Raw genomic sequence first — 17,852 nt, 5'->3', positions numbered from 1 at the left:
ATCAACTCATACAGATTTAGTCGAAATTAGAAAAAAAAAAGTTCAAAAAATTCAAACTCTGCAATGGGTTCCAACAAAATTTCTGTAGTGAATTGGTAAAGATCGTTAGTATTAATTGATTTCCTCTATCTTGCCAATATAGATGAAGTTTGCCTTTCACCCTCCCTCGATTCTTGATTTTTTAGATATTTCAATGAAAATGTCGACAATTTCGTAGATATTTTAAACACTAGCGGGGATGAACCTGTAATAGTCTCATAACCCTATTGATAACTTACTATTAGGAATACAATAGGTCTCTGATTCTATCAACATTAGCTGCAATAAAGTCTCCTACAATCAGTGTTCTAAAAATTAGCCCAGGAGGTGCCTAGGCGCTAAACGGTCGGCTATTGTAGCATTTTACAACTAGTCGGACACAAAATCGAAAACCATATTAGGCAGACACTGTGCTATCCACACACCCATTTTTACTTCTCACACACTCCTTGTTAATTTTTATCCTTTGATCTTCTTCAATTCAACTGATCTGACGACCGAAAATTAAAAGAGTGTGTGAGATGTAAAAAGAGGTGTGCTATCCACACAACCCAAAAAAAAAAATCATTTTCTTACTCTTATTACTTTTGGGTAATATTTTATCTTTTTTAAGTCCACTCGATATTGTCACTTAGTATTATGATATAGTGATATTCATCTTCACTTGTAAGTGAGAGGTCTCAGGTTCGATTCTCGCTAAAGACAAATTTGAACCAAATTATTGCTAACTCATTGTAAGGCTTAGCCCAATCCCCTATCTCTTTAGTATAGATAACATCGTTTGTTAAAAAAAAAAAGGTCCACTCCCTATTATGTATTTAAAACTCTTACACTACATGTGTATTCTTCTTTATAAAAAAAAAAAACATGTTATTCAATGTTTATTTGTGATTACATAGTAAATTAAATTAAATTATATATATAACAAATAAACTTAAACCCGTGTAGTCCGCTTAGGCGCCTAGGTTTTAGGCTCTAATTCGCGGCCAACTAGTGCCTAGCATCTTTTAGAACGTTGCCTATAATATTATTTTTAATCTTTCATATAATCTATTGTTACAAAACTCTATCAACTTAAGTTATACAATCATATCGAAATAGTGATTATGTTTACTCAAAATCTTACTTTTATTTTAATCCCCAAGGTAGAGTCACACCCTAAATTTGATTCATATATGTTATTTTGAACTCATGCCTCTATTTTCTCTTACTGTATACTTGTTTCTTTTCACCAATTTTTTCATCTATCCCATCTTTTTTTCATCAACTACAAGCACTAGTACAAAAAACACTTTGCGCAACGTAGGTCTTTCATTGCGCAAAGTCATAAAAACATTGCGCAAAAATTAGCGCAATGAACCTTCATCGCGCGCCAACCGTTGCGTCAAGGCAGTGACAACAGGGTTTGCGTGATGAAGAAGTAACCCACATCGCACAAAGTGGGCTTGGGCGACGTAGGTCTTGCGTTGCGCAAAGTGTTTTGCGCCACGTAGGGACCTGCGTCTCGCAAAATGGTTTTGCACGACGTAGGTTACTCCTTCGTCGCGCAAACCCTTATTTTTTATTTTTGGCAAAAATATTTTATTTTATTTTTAATAAATATTGTAATTAAATTCTAAATAATAATTAATAAACCAAGAAAAAATATTTAATTATAAAATATATGAAAATATACATACAAGATGTCCGAACAAAAAAGAAAAAACTACAAGAAGTAATCTTCTAGGTTTGATACATCAGGCTATTGGGTGACTAGAAAAATACAAAAACTAAATTACAAAAGTTTCCAGTTACAGTTTCTCTACCAGCAGATCCACTGTAAGTTTTCTAAAATCTTTAACAAGCAAAAGTTTCGATAATATCTCTCCCATGGTGGATGTGTCACCTTTATTATCCATCTCCAAGCCAGCTTCCAGGGCTTCAACATCTAGCACTACTTCCTTTCCCCAATCTCGTAGGCGTTTTCATCAACTGTACCCTTAGTGACTAGCCTGTAAAAGACATGACAGGTTATAATCCTACAATTTTCTATTCAAATTTATGATTCAAACCAATACCACATTATAAAGAGCAGGGAAGAAGGGGTGGGGGTTAAGCCTGAAATGTGCTTCTCTCAGATTGGTAAGTATAGGTGATGTTTCCTGATCACCTAAACCTTCCTTGCTCCCTAGTCCAGCAAGAACACCTCCATGTTTATACACAAAACACACATACAGATCAACAAAATTGCAAAATCTTCAGACAATCAACTCGAATCACATCACGAAAAACTTCAGCAAGAACACCTCAATAATTGCTATCTCTACCTGCAAACACATAAGTACATGGATCAAATGACTAAAATATACACAAAAGTATGCCTTTGCAGTTTGATTGTTTCCTACCACCTGCATAAAAAGCATATACTTGTGAGTATGAGTCTCTAACATTCCAGTTACAGTTTCTCTACCGGCAGATCGACTGTAAGTTTTCTAAAATATTTAACAAGCAAAAGTTTCGATAATATCTCTCCCATGGTGGATGTGTCACCTTTATTATCCATCTCCAAGCCAGATTCCAGGATTGCAACATCTAGCACTACTTCCTTTCCCCAATCTCGTAGGTGTTTTCATCAACTGTACCTTTTTGTGACTAGCCTGTAAAGGACATGACAGGTTATAATCCTACAATTTTCTATTCAAGTTTATGACTCAAACCAATACCACATTGTAAAGAGCAGGGAAGAAGGGGTGGGTGTTAAGCCTGAAATGTGCTTCTCTCAGATTGGTAAGTATAGGTGATGTTTTCTCAATCACCTAAACCTTCCTTGCTTCCTAGTCCAGCAAGAACACCTCCATGTTTATACACAAAACACACATATAGATCAACAAAATTGCAAAAACTTCAAACAATCAACTCGAATCACATCACGAAAAATTTCAACAAGAACACCTCCATGTTTATACACAAACACACATACAGATCAACAAAATTGCAAAAACTTCGGACAATCAACTCGAATCACATCACGAAAAACTTCAGCAAGAACACCTCAATAATTGCTATCTCTACCTACAAACACAAAAGTACATGGATCAAATGACTAAAATATACACAAAAGTATGCCTTTACAGTTTTATTGTTTCCTACCACCTACATAAAAAGCATATACTTGTGAGTATGAGTCTCAAACATTCCACACAAAAAACTGATGTGGCAAGTAGATCAAAGTTTCAGCAAATAGATTTATGAGTTTCAACATTTCACAAGTGATATACTTGCGAGTAGATAACTGATCTCTTATACAATTTTGCACAAATGTTGGTAACAATGACCGTTAGCAAATAGACTAAAAATTTAGAATCAACTAGAAAAATTGAGCGTGGATTGTTGCGGGTTTTGAAACCATAATGCAAGACATGCATAAATAATTTCGACAAAAAGACATATGAATTGTTGATGATGGCCTTGAACTTTCTCAGAATTATAAGGTTTGTGTTGTGGAGCTTGGACATGCATTGGTCTCACAATTTGGGTAGTAAAAAAAGAAAGAATGTTGTTTTCCTACAACTAACGCTAGAGTCCAATTTTCACGAAAAAAGGAAAACGCTAGAGTCCAGTTAAACAGAAAAATATGCAAGGAATACTCACTGAGCTTCACCATCATCGCTGGCTTCAACTGGAACAGAACCTCCTCTTGTTCAACTTTAGTGAAGTTAAACTTGCTGCCATCAAAGGGCTGGAGAACCTTATCAACTCGAAACTCTGTTGGCCTTTTCTTAAAATGGCGACCCTCATTCAGCTCAGCTATGAAACCAAATTGCCCTGGGATCACCTACACCAAATTATCAAAGAAATTGGTACCCATATCCCAAATAAGTAGTACATATACATACACATTGTTCCTAAGCTCGACATCATAGCGAAATAGCCATCTCTGCATGCGATCATCCCACTGTACCATGGAGTGGTAAACAATTTTATTCCATAATAATTGTTAACTACAAAAGGAAACAAACAAAGCTGGTGATTCTTTCTTCATCTCCTGTATATCAATTTACATCCTTGAGAAGCAGTGTGTCAAGAAATGCAACGGGAGACTCTTTTCTCATGTCCGAGCAAACCCGTGTCACCATCATTCACGTTCAGTTTCTTGAAGGCATACAATGGAAGTTTTGCACCTATGCAAACCGAAAACGGTACACAACCCAGTCATAAACATAAAATCATTTTCTTCAAATCCAAAAAAAAAAAAAAAAGAAAAGAAAGAAGCTTCACGCCTACTCCAATCCGTATAGATCGAGTAACTGACAAATACCCAGATAAGAAATAACGCCCAAACCGTCGAAAAACACGAAATCAACAAATGAAGCAATTTCTTGACAACATATTGTTGAATCCCACATCGGCCATACAAAAAGAAAAGTAATAGTTTAAATATCCTAATCTCACTCTAACTAATACCGAGACATTTTGTGATAAGACCCCACACCTGACGGATTGTGCATGTGGTAATTACCAAGTTTGGGACAATATCGGTGTTGTTGAAAGTGGGCCGTATGGCACGTTTCTCTGATAATTCTACATGGTATCAGAGTCAGGGAGCGGGCCCATACTATACAACCACATGATGGGTGGGTCCCCTTGGCCCCGCACGATGATGGTGGGTCCCTTGGCCTCGCGTGTAGGGTGAGTCCCCTTGGCTCCACGTGGTTGCCGATGTGTGGATCTCCCACGTGTGACCACTAATTGGGTCTCACGTGAGGGGGTGTATTGAATCCCACATCAGCCATACAAAAAGCAAAGTAATTGTTTAAATATCCTAACCCCACTTTAACTAATACCGAGGTCTTTTGTGATAAAACCTCACACCTGACGAATTGTGCAGGTGGTAATTATCAAGTTAGGAACAATATCAGTGTTATTGGAAGTGGGCCGTATGGCCCGCCTCTCTGATAATTCTACACATATCACATAGGGAGGTTTGTTTTGCAAACCACCAATTCAAGTACGTAAAAGATAAAGCACAAAAATTCAAATTCAAAGTGGATGACATTTACACAAATACCTGGAATGCAACATTGATTAAGGCAGTTGTGGCCACAACCCCCGACGAGGCGGGCACCTTCCAAGGCTTCCATTCTTCTCAGCCCAGGTTGGAAACAACCTTGATTCACCTTCCTCGTCTCTAATCTTTGACATGCATACAGAAAATGGAATTAAAATTCTAAATCTAGAATCGATCCAAAAACTGAAATTTTTTATTTTGAGAAATCTCTTACACTAGGGAACAGCCACGAAGAGAGGATCATTTTTACCTCTTGGTTGAGGTCCAATTCCGGCAGACTTCGTCGGAAATTGCCCGGAATACCCACAATCACCGTTTCTTAGATCTGAAGTTGAGAAAATTCGGCTACGAATTTGGAGAAACTAACTTGAGGGTTGGAAAAAGGAAGGGAAGATGATTCTGGAGGTATGACCGAGAGGGAAGAGAAAGGTCTACGGGAAAAAGAGAGGGAGAGATGAGTGAGTGGGAAGAGAGGTCTACAGGAAAGAAAGAGTTGGGGTCCAAACTTGGAAAATTGAAAAGAAAAAAAAGCGCCTATTTTTCACTATTGCACTGCCAAAATTATCACAACTAGAGCGACATAGGTATACAATTTGACGTCGCGCATTTGCGCGACACCCACATTAAACCCCAAAATAACATATTTTTCTAACAAAGTGTGACTACTTCTTTCAAATTCAATTTTTTTTACATAAACCCCATAATAATATATTTTTCTAACAAAAACCCACAATAATTTTTTTACATATATATTATTCAATTTCTTAAGTGTTATAAGTACAAAATAAATAAATTAAAATCTACTTAGTAAATAGGGTAAATCTCTATTTACTACCCTCAAGTTTTGTGGTTTTCAACATTTGGTACATGAAGTTTTTTTCGTCTCAGAGTCATACCTAAAGTGTTAATTTTGGGACAGTCTCATACATCCGTTAGTCAACCTGTTAAGTCTTCTGTTAAGTGTTGACGTGGCACCCATGTGGACAATGACTGGGCACCACGTGTCATTAAAGGGTCCACGTGGAAATTAAAAATTAAAAAAAAATTTGGAAACCAAAAAAAAAAAAAAAAACAATGGTCGTCTTCTACCTCCTGCCCTTCCTCCCATATCCCTCCATTCTTTCCTCTGCACCAACCCACCAAACCCTTCCCCTTCCATCTTCAATTCCACCCATCCACCCACCCATTAATTCCAAGGACAATCGCCCAGAGAAAGATTCACATAACTTGAATGCATTTCGACAAACACAAACAGGGCAATCACGAATTAAACGCAAAGGCGACAACTTTACACAGTGAGATGAGGAAATTACCAGAACTTGAAATCGGGAAGGCGGCAGACGAAGGGGGGGAACTCATTGGATCCGTGGGTTGGGAGGGAGGGGTCGTCGGAGTAGGAGAGGTTGTGGATCTCTGGGTCGACCTGAGGTGAGAGAAACCCGATAAGGAGGTTGCGAATGTAGATCCCCAAGGCATACAACACCACGTAGAAGCCTTGGACCAGGTACACGCATAAGATGTAGATTAAGGCCACCGCCAGGCACGCATGAGACCCACTCCCGCCGCTCTAGTGTCCATTTCCCGAGCTTGTTTATTGGGTAGTGGTCTTCCCTCTCTCTCCCTCTCTGAATCTGTCTATAGGCGATTGTCCTTAGAATTAATGGGTGGGTGGATAGGTGGAATTGAAGATGGAGGGGGAATGGTTTGGTGGGTTGGTGCAGAGGAAAGAATGGAGGGATAAGGGAGGAAGGGTCGGAGGTTGAAGACGACCAATTTTTATTTTTTTTTAATTTCCACATGGACCCTCTAATGACACGTGGTGACCAGTCATTGTCCACATGGGCGCCACGTCAGCACTTAACTGGAGACTTAACAGTTTGACTAACGGATGCATGAGACTGTCCCAAAATTTACACTTTAGGTATGACTCTGGGATGAAAAAAACTTGATGTACTAAATGTTGAAAACCACAAAACATGAGGGTAGTAAACAGTCTTTTACCCTAGTAAATATATATACTATTGAACTTAATGGGAAACACATTTTACGAAACTAATTTCAAGGATTCAACCATCAAACTTGTTTGTATATACTTTGTTTATACCATATTTAGGGCCTCGTATTTAGACCTCGTATAAATACTCAGGGGACTTAAATGTAATTATGTGATAAGGAAATGGGCAAATATGTAATAAGTGATGAGTTCTTATTCTATAAAAGGACCCCTCACCCTCACAATTGGGGAAGGCCAATTCCTAAGGCTCCTCTCACCCCATCGCAACGCTCTCACTCTCAGAGCTCTCTTTCTCCCTCAAATAAATACAATCAGTGTGGACATAGCCCAAACCTTGGACTACGAGTCTCATGAACATCCTCGACTTTAAGTCTACGTCGACACCATCTTACACCTGCCACAATACCAGAATGTGATGAGTCTGATGCTTCCACTGTGGACTCTGGTCATTGGGTCAGTTTTCAGACAGAGGCACCCTCATTTGCTCCGCCTTCGCCCACATTTAATCTTATGAAACCAGTGGCTGAGCAGAATGTTCTTCAGAATGCTGTTGAAGCCCATGTAGGGATGGGATGGGCAAGCACTACATAGAGGGGACGAGGCTTAGATTTTGAGTTTGAGAATGGCACAATGAAAGCTTGGGAGGGTGAGAGAACTTTCCTGATCACTACACATCATCATACAACAAAGTAGAAGAGGTGGAGAGACAAAGAGAAACGTGCAATGAACAGAGAAAGCAAAAGCAAAAAGAGAAAAAGAAATAGACACCATCATCAAAAAACAGGCAAAAGCAATCATCCACTAGCAGTGGCACGGGCACCACCAACGGTTCCTCCACGAACTCCAACCATGCACTCACCCATGCTATAAACCTGCAGTGTAGTGAAAAAAAAAGAAGAGAAAAGCAGTGGGGAACAGAAAAGCAAATAGAAAAAGGAAAAGACAGAGACAAAGATAATGGATGGGCACGACCAAAGAAAGTGGGTTTGGCAAAAGATACCTTACAAATCAAGGTGGATAGAGAAGGAACGGGGAGATCAAGAAAAGCATGAGCAAAAGAGAAAGTAAAAGAGAAAGCAAAAGTAAGGAATAAACACCCCACCAGAATGATGTTGTTTACTCTTCTTATTTTTGAATGATGTAATTTATTTTTCGTATCTTTCGGAGATATCTGTATAAACCCCATCAGAGGGTAATATGTATAAACCCCATCAGAGGGTAATATGTATAAACCCCATCAGAGGGTAATAACGCTAAAAAAAACGGCGAAGCTTAAAATAAATGGGCTGGAATATTGTGTGGAGAGCGAAGGTCCATAAGCCCAAAATAGCACAAACCAGGAGATCAAAAGTACGCCCAGTACTACAAAAAATTATTCGGCATCCTACCGCTATTACCACTAACCAAGTGATTAAAAGTACGCACAGTACTCTAAAATTATTCGGCAACCCGCTGCTATTACCACCAACCAGGTGATGAAATGTACAACCCATACTCTAATATCATTTGGCAACTAGCCATTCATGCCACCAACCAGGTGATGAAATGTACAACCCGTACTCTCCTTCATGCCACCAACTAGGTGACAAAAGTACGCTCAGTACTTCATATTATACATGAGCATTACTCATGTCAAACATACATAAACATTCATGCCAAAATAGAGTTAATTCCTTGATATATTAGATGATTATTTCTCATTACAAGATGAACATATATATAGGGAAAGAAAGAAGACATAAGACCTAACTTTGCCTAACTTGCCTAACTTACCTAACTTGCCTAATTTACATAAAGAAAGTTGACTAGCCTAACTTCACTAGCCATCCAATACTCATGGCTGCTTTTAGTTGACACTCCCCCTCAAGTTGGTGCGTAAATATCTCGAATGCCCAACTTGCTGAGTGAAAGATGGAAAATCCTACTTGACACTGCCTTTGTTAAAATATCTGCTAGCTGGTCATCACTCTTCACATAAGGCAAGTTAATGGTACCATCAACCAACCTTTCCTTAATAAAGTGCCTATCCACTTCAACATGTTTAGTACGATCATGTTGAACTGGATTATGAGCAATGCTAATGGCAGCTTTGTTATCACAATAAAGTTTTGATGGCTTTGCAAAATTAAAACCTAATTCTCTCAATAAAGTCCTGAGCCATAACAATTCTTGCACACCATGTGCCATACCTTTAAATTCAGCTTCGGCACTGGATCTAGCCACTACATGTTGCTTCTTACTGCGCCAAGTAACTAGATTTCCTCCAATAAATGTAAAGTATCCAAAAGTCGATCTGCGATCAGTTACTGACCCAGCCCAATCTGCATCAGTGTACCCTTCAACTTCTTGATGTCCATGATTGGAAAACATCAAGCCTTTTCCAGGGGCAGACTTCAAATACCTGAGAATGCGTTGTACAGCATCCATGTGGGCTTCACTTGGCCTGTGCATAAATTGACTCACTACACTTACAGCATAGGCTATGTCAGGTCGTGTATGAGACAAATAAATCAACCTCCCAACTAATCTTTGGTACCTTTCCTTGTTAGCCGGAACTTGATCATGATAGTCTCCCAATCTATGGTTTTGCTCAATTGGTGTGTCTGCAGGTTTACAAGCTAACATCCCAGTCTCAGTTAATAAGTCTATAACATATTTCTTTTGAGAAAGAAAAATGCCATGCTTTGATCTTGCAACTTCAATACCCAAGAAATATTTCAGAGTACCCAAGTCCTTCATTTCAAATTCCTTGGCTAGATACTTTTGAAGTTTTTGAATTTCCTCAACATCATTACCTGTAACCACCATATCATCCACATAAACAATTAAGGCTGTAAGTTTACCTGTATCATGCTTAAGAAATAAGGTATGGTCAGCTTGAGTTTGCTTGAACCCATAACTTCTCATTGATTGAGCGAACCTGCCAAACCATGCCCTTGGTGATTGTTTCAATCCATACAAGGACTTTCTTAACTTGCATACTTTACCAATATCGCAAGTGGTAGTGAATCCTGGAGGAAGATCCATGTATACCTCTTCATCCAAGTCTCCATGTAAAAATGCATTTTTTACATCAAACTGTCGTAGAGGCCACCCTAGATTTGCTGCCAATGACATAAGAACCCTGATAGTGTTGATCTTTGCTACCGGAGCAAATGTCTCCTGATAATCAATGCCATAGGTTTGGTATAACCTTTGGCTACCAGTCTAGCCTTGTACCTTTCCACTGAACCATCAGCTTTATGCTTTACTGTGAACACCCATCTACACCCAACAGGTTTCTTGCCTTCAGGAAGTGCAACCAGTTCCCAAGTGGAGTTTTTTCGAAGCGCTTCCATCTCTTCAATCATAGCCTTTTTCCATTTTGGATCTTTAAGAGCATCCTGTAACTTATTAGGAACTGAGACTGATGACAATTGGTTTGCAAAAGATATATAAGAGTCTGACAAGCGATGAGATGAAACAAAATTAGATATAGGATATTGAATACCCTTTGTAGAAGAATGACCATAACGAACAAGGGGTATCCCTCGATTTTCTCGAATAGGATAACGAGAACCCTGAGACTCACGATGTGGTTCATTTGAATCATTTGGATCATCACTTAATGAAATCTCATGATTGGACTCATCAAATATAGTAGGCTGAAGAGAGGGAGAATGAGTGGTTACCTCAGGATAATTCGTGCGAGTAGCAGCTGATTGGTCAGAGAGTTGGTCAATGTAGGGATCTGTCTATGGGTGGTCTATTTCATCATCCCTTTTTTCTTTATCTCCCTTTTTTCTTGTCCTCTCATACACCTTCAATATTTTTTCACCTTGTGCCTCATCATTAGGCAAATTTGCACCATCACCGACATCAGACAAGTGTTCATCTGAAAAATGCATACCATCAATGTCAAGCGGCAACTTCTCTTCCTCCTTACTCCATATCTCCCCCTGAAGAGAAGTGGCCAAATCTTCTTTTGAAAAAAATGCCTCGTGTTCCCGAAAGGTAACATCCATAGAGACAAAAAATTTCCCAGTGGGAGGATAGTAACATCAATACCCTTTCTGAGTAGCAGAATAGCCAATAAACACACATTTGATGGCTCTAGGATCCAACTTATCATGATTTTGCATGGGGACGTGAACGTAGCAGACACAACCAAACACTTTTGGAGGAATATGAAGGAGTGAAGGAAGAGAACGATATTGGGAAAGGGTCTGGATAGGTGTTTGAAATTGGAGAACACGTGATGGCATGCGATTGATAAGAAAAACAGCTGTGTGAATGGCATCACCCCAAAAACGTTTAGGAACGTGCATAGCAGAACATAAAGAGCGAGCCACATCCAAGAGATGACGATTTTTACGTTCTGCTATACCGTTCTGTTGAGGAGTATGTGGACAAGATGTTTGATGAATGATACCGTGTTGTTGAAAAAATGTTCCAAGTCCATAATTCAAATATTCTTTCCCATTATCAGATCGAACAACTTGAATTTTAGCATAAATTGGGTTTGAATCATTTGATGAAAGATTGGAAAAATAGACATAACCTCACTCTTATTTTTGAGTAAGTATACCCAAGAAACTCGAGTGCAGTCATCAATGAAAGAGACAAAGTATTTAGCACCAGTATAAGTAGGAATATGAAATGGTCCCCAAACATCAGAATGAATAAGAGAGAAAGGAACATTACTTTTATGGGAACTTAAAGGAAATGAGACACGATGATTTTTAGAAAGAATGCAAGTTTCACAATGGAAATCAGAAACCTTGACTTTAGAAAATAAAGAAGGGAATAGATATTGCAGGTACTGAAAGGAAGGGTGTCCTAATCTTTTGTGCCATAACCAAATTTTTTCAGAAGCTTCAAATTGTTTGGCCTCCACTTGACAACTGTAACTTGTCTTCTCACAATCTGGTGGTAAGTCCAAGTAGTATAGACCTCCCCTCTCTCTACCATGACCAATCAATGCTTTCGTTCGAATATCCTGAAACCAACAATGGGTAGGAGAAAAGATGGCAAGACAGTTTAGTTGATTTGTAAGTTTACCAATGGAAAGCAAATTGTGAGAAAGATTAGGAACATGTAAAACAGATGAGAGAGATAAGCCTGGTGTTAATGAGATGGAGCCTGCTCCAAGCACTGGAGTAGAAATACCATTAGCAACTTTAACGGTATTTAAAGGTGGAGTAGTGTGAGAAACAAACCATGTAGAGTTATTGGTCATGTGGTCAGAAGCCCCTGAATCAATGATCCAAGGTTTATTGGGAGGAACAATTGTAGTGTTCAAGGCAAAACCAAAGTTACCTGCATCGACTAAGGAAGTAGAAGCAGTAGTAGGAGAAACTAAGTGAGCAGATTGATCCACCCGAGGTATGGAAGGTGTTGGTGTCAGGTGTGCTTGTGATCCACCAATGCCTTTCTTTTGATTTTCCTTCTTTTGAACCCACCAATCAGGATATCCATGCAGCTTGAAGCAAATGTCTCTAGTATGCTTATCCTTGTCACAATAAGTACACTTCCTTGTATCAGTAGTTTTGGAGACTCCACGGGGAAATCGAGACGGAGCAGCTACCATGGCGGATCCTTCCACTTGTGGGCCAACCAACATAATGGTTTGCCTACTTGCTTCAACATTCACAAGAGCATAAGCAGCACGAACAGAAGGCAGAGTTGTTTGAGTCAAAACTTGACTGCGAACATGATCTAAATGAGGATCAAGACCAGCCAGAAAATCATACAATCTTTCTTCCGAAATTTTTGTCTCTCGAGTAGCAATATCATCAACGCACTTCAATTTTCCAAGACGCAAGAAATCAATTTCTTGCCATGTTTGCTGAAGTTTACCATAATATGCAGATAAAGGTTCTCCATTCTGGCAAGTCGCCAGTGCTTGACGGCGAAGTTCGTATAACTTTGATGCATCTTTTTCAATTGAGTAAGTTTGGGTAACAGCATCCCAAACATCTTTTGCAGTAGAGAGTCGGAGAAAAATGGCCCGTACATCTCTGGTCATGGAGTTGAGTAACCAAGATTGAACCATGGCATTCTCTTCCTCCCATATAGCATACAATGCATCAACTTCTGCTTGTGCCATTTTTGTTCCACTGACATAAGACCATTTACCTCTGCCAGTGATGTAGATGCGGACACTTTGGGACCATGAGGAATAGTTGGACCCATCCAACTTGTCTGGGGTGATATGTAGAGACATATCACTTTGAGTAACAGTAGCTGAAACAGTGGTCTTGGAGTCACCCATTATTACTGCCTCAGAGGTTATGGGTAAATTTGTTGGGTGATTCCAACGGGTATGGCTTATGGGGTATTGGGTAGTATATATATATATTTTTTTTTTGTGGAAAGATTTCTGGGTTTTGTAGAGATACTGCAAATGGGAAGAATATGGGAAAAGATGCAGCGGAATATGTATGGTTAACAAGCTGGATATAAGTAATAATGTTGGCAGATATGGCCAAATGAAAAAAGAGTAAGATTGGATTGGTATGAAAGTAGAAGACCTGCAGAATAGCAGGTCTTATTGGGTAGATGGCAGTAGTGCAAGTAAGTGAATCAGAATAGAAACTCTTTTTGGATTAGAATTGCTCTGATACCATGCCAAAATAGAGTTAATTCCTTGATATATTAGATGATTATTTCTCATTACAAGATGAACATATATATAGGGAAAGAAAGAAGACATAAGACCTAACTTTGCCTAACTTGCCTAACTTACCTAACTTGCCTAATTTACATAAAGAAAGTTGACTAGCCTAACTTCACTAGCCATCCAATACTCATAGCTGCTTTTAGTTGACAATTCATGAGCATCACTCATATCAATTATACATAAACATTCATGAGCATCATTCATGTCAACATACATGAGCATCACTCATGTCAACATCCATGAGCATCACTTATGTCAATCAAACATTCATGAGCATCACTCATGTCAATCAAACATTCATGAGCATTACTTATGTCAATCAGCTTCAAAAGCTTCATTTACAAAAGCTCTAGCTTCGAAAGCTTCATTTACAGAGCTATAGCTTCAAAAGCTTCATTTATAAAAGCTCTAGCTTCAAAAGCTTCATTTACAGAGCTCCAGCTTCAAAGCTTCACTTACAAAGCTTCAGTGCAGTGTATACAAATACCGCCTCCGAACAATTGCCATTTCGGCCCATACATGGATTTAATTTGAAGTCTCCAGCTAACAGACTCTATTGACCGAAGACTTGGGGGACTACATTATGTACCATCTATTGGGCCTTAACTAGGCCTCATGAAAATACTTAGGGGACTTAGCCCATTATCTATGTACTGAGGAGCGAGCCTTTATTCTATAAAAGGGACTCCCTCACTTTCATTAGAGAGCACTCATGAAAAATACTTAAGGGACTTAGCCCATCACTTATGTATTGAGAAGCGAGCCCTTATTTTATAAAAGAGACTCCCTCACCTTCGTTAAAGAACAACGCCGCCAGTTGAGCAACCGCCTCACCACTAGCATCACTTCTAACCCATTATTCATGTACTGAGGAACGATCCCTTATTCTATAAAAGGGACTCATTCACCATCATTAGAGAGCATCAACTCTAGCCCATCATCCATGTATTGAGGAGTGAGCCCTTATTCTATAAAAGGGACTCCCTCACTTTTATACGCCACAAGCCGAGCCAACCAAAGCAACATAAGCCACGAGCCGAGCAGCCGAGCAGCGTGTGCTACTTCTAGTTATGCAGCATTTCAGATTGAGCACCGCCTCATATCGAGCATCAGTTCAAGACAAACATCTAGTTACTTCGGCCCACATATGGACTGAATTTCAAGTCTCCAGCCAAAAGACTCTCTTGATTGAAGACTTGGGGGACTACTGTTTATACCATATTTAGGGCCTCGTATTTAGACCTCGTATAAATACTCAAGGGACTTAAATTTAATTATGTGATAAGGGAATGGGCAAATATATAATTAGTGAGGAGTCCTTATTCTATAAAAGGACCCCTCACCCTCATAATTGGGGGAGGCCAATTCCTAAGGCTCCTCTCACCCCTTCTCAACGCTCTCACTCTCAGAGCTCTCTCTCTCCCTCAAATAAATACAATCAGTGTGGACGTAGCCCAAACCTTGGGATGAACCACGATACCTCTTGTGTTATTTACATTACTTGCATATTCACGGTCGGATTTACGTTGTTCCAAGACCTCCGGTTTTGTGCATCAACATACTTCAAGATTGCATATGCCAAAAATCACAAAAAACAAACATTGAGAGATCAAGTAATGGGAAAAAACTTTTCGACGGTTATAAATGAAAAATCACGATTTAACGGTTCTTTTAACTCTGATTTTGATGATTTTTCACAACTACACTCCTTGACCCTAAACTTATTTGTATATACTTTGAGATTGTATATGCCAAAAATCACAAAAAACAAACATCAAGTAACGGGACAAAACTTTTCGACGATTATAAACGAAAAATCACGATATAATGGTTATTTTAACTCCGATTTTGATGATTTTTTACAACGACACTCCTTGACCCTATATAAATACAATGAACTAATTCTAACTTCAATTTAATATATTTACACTAGTGGATACCACAAAATTTTATGTTATACTTAATGAAAGTATAAATAAACTCTAAATGTTAGGGTATCTATTGTTTTGATGGGGTACGCATTCTACGAAACTAATTTCAACGATCCAACTGTCAAACTTGTTTGTATATACTTCAAGATTGCATACACCAAAAATCACAAAAAACAAACATTCAGAGATCAAGTGACAGGACAAAACTTTTCGACAGTTATAAATGAAAAATTGCAATTTAATGGTTATTGTTACTCCGATTTTGATGATTTTTTTTACAACTACACTCCTTGACCCTATATGAATACAATGAACTGATTCGATCGTCAATTTAAAATATTTACACAAGTGGATACCACAAAATCTTATGTTATACTTAATGAAAGTATAAATTAACTATTAAATGTTAGGGAATCTATTGTTTTGATGGGATATGCATTCTATGAAACTAATGTCAACGATCCAACCGTCAAACTTATTTGTATATAATTCGAGATTGCATACACCAAAAATCACAAAAAATAAACATTCAGAAATCCAGTAATGGGACAAAATTTTTTTACGGTTATAAACGAAAAATCACGATTTAACGGTTATTTTAACTCCGATTTTGATGATTTTTCACAACTACATTCCTTGGCCCTATATGAATACAATGAACTAATTTGATCTTCAATTTAATATATTTACACTAGTGGATACCACAAAATTTTATGTTATACTTAATGAAAGTATAAATAAACTATAAATGTTAGGGAATCTATGGTTTTGATGGGATACGTATTCTACAAAACTAATTTCAATGATCCAACCGTCAAACTTGTCTGTATATACTTCAAGATTGCATACGCCAAAAATCACAAAAAACAAACATTCAGAGATCAAATAACGAGACAAAACTTTTCGACGGTTATAAACAAAAAATCATGATAAAACGGTTATTTTAACTCTGATTTTGATGATTTTTTACAACTACACTCCTTGACCCTATATGAATACAACGAATTGATTCGATCGTCAATTTAAAATATTTACACAAGTGGATACCATAAAAAAAAGGCAATGGAAGAACCCCAAAAGAAAAGCAAAAGGGAAAAGGAAAAAAAACACAAACAAAAAGCTTTGCGTGACGTAGGTGCACCTACGTCGTTCAAAACAGCTTTGCGCAACACAGGTGCACATACGTCGCGCAAAGTTTTTTTTTTTCCTTCCCCTTTTGCTTATGAACTAATTCGATCATCGATTTAAAACATTTGCACAAGTGAATACCACAAAATGTTATGTTATATTTAATGAAAGTATAAGTAAACTCCAAGTGTTAGTGAATATATTGTTTTGATGGGATACGCATTGTACGAAACTAGTTTCAACAATCCAACCGTCGAACTTGTTTGTATATGCTTCGAGATCACATATGCCAAAAATCGCAAAAAACAAACATTAAGATATGAAGTAATGGGACAAACATTTTCGACAGTTATAAATGAAAAATCACGTTTTAATGGTTATTTTAACTTTGAATTTGATGATTTTTTACAGCTACACTCCGTAACCATATATGAATAGAGTGAACTAATGCAATTGGGAATTTAAAACATTTACACAAGTGGATACCATAAAAGAAAAAGGCAATGCAAGAACCCCAAACGAAAAAAAAAACATTGCGTGATGTATGTGCACCTGCGTCGCGCAAAACAACTTTGCGTGATGAAGAACTACGTCGCTCAAAGCTGGGAAAAAACAGTAAAGCATTCTTGGTTTGGTGCCAAAATCTTGCACGACACACAAAACGTTGCGCAAACGTCTTTTGCGCGACGAAGACTAGCGTCACACAAAGTGTCGTTGCGCAAAGGCCGTTTGCTCGACATTTTGTGTTTAGCGTTATGCAAACATACTTTGCGCGACGAAATTTGCTGCGTCACACAAACATGTTTTGGTACTAGTGAAGGTTGTTGATATTTCTTTGCATTATGAAAGCTAGTTTTTGGGCCTGAAATATTGGATTTGGACGAATGTGGGTAATTCACTATCCTTGGCCCAGTGATATCCTTTCAGGGCAGATGGTATTCAGATGTTCAGCCTGCGATGGATTTAGCTTAGTTCTAACAAGAGTGGGACTCTTAGAAAGACAAATTGAAATGGTAATCTGGCTGAGTTCTA

The 17,852-nt window shown here is 38.3% G+C and overlaps 2 long non-coding RNA genes across 2 annotated transcripts; both read right to left on the bottom strand.

Annotated features, from left to right (window-relative positions):
* Positions 1-8,763: 8,763 nt before the first annotated feature.
* On the bottom strand, positions 8,764-13,986 carry LOC126582903 (uncharacterized). The gene is made up of 2 exons (XR_007609621.1): positions 13,828-13,986; positions 8,764-8,855 (listed from the first exon to the last, which is right to left on the bottom strand). It is a non-coding gene; the product is annotated as an uncharacterized LOC126582903 (long non-coding RNA).
* On the bottom strand, positions 11,763-12,625 carry LOC126582902 (uncharacterized). The gene is made up of 2 exons (XR_007609620.1): positions 12,399-12,625; positions 11,763-12,078 (listed from the first exon to the last, which is right to left on the bottom strand). It is a non-coding gene; the product is annotated as an uncharacterized LOC126582902 (long non-coding RNA).
* Positions 13,987-17,852: the final 3,866 nt, after the last annotated feature.

This window comes from Malus sylvestris, chromosome 9, assembly GCF_916048215.2.
Source record: "Malus sylvestris chromosome 9, drMalSylv7.2, whole genome shotgun sequence".
Taxonomy (NCBI): domain Eukaryota; kingdom Viridiplantae; phylum Streptophyta; class Magnoliopsida; order Rosales; family Rosaceae; genus Malus; species Malus sylvestris.
The sequence above is the reverse complement of the archived record's forward strand: the minus strand, read 5'-3'. Positions and strand labels throughout refer to the sequence as shown.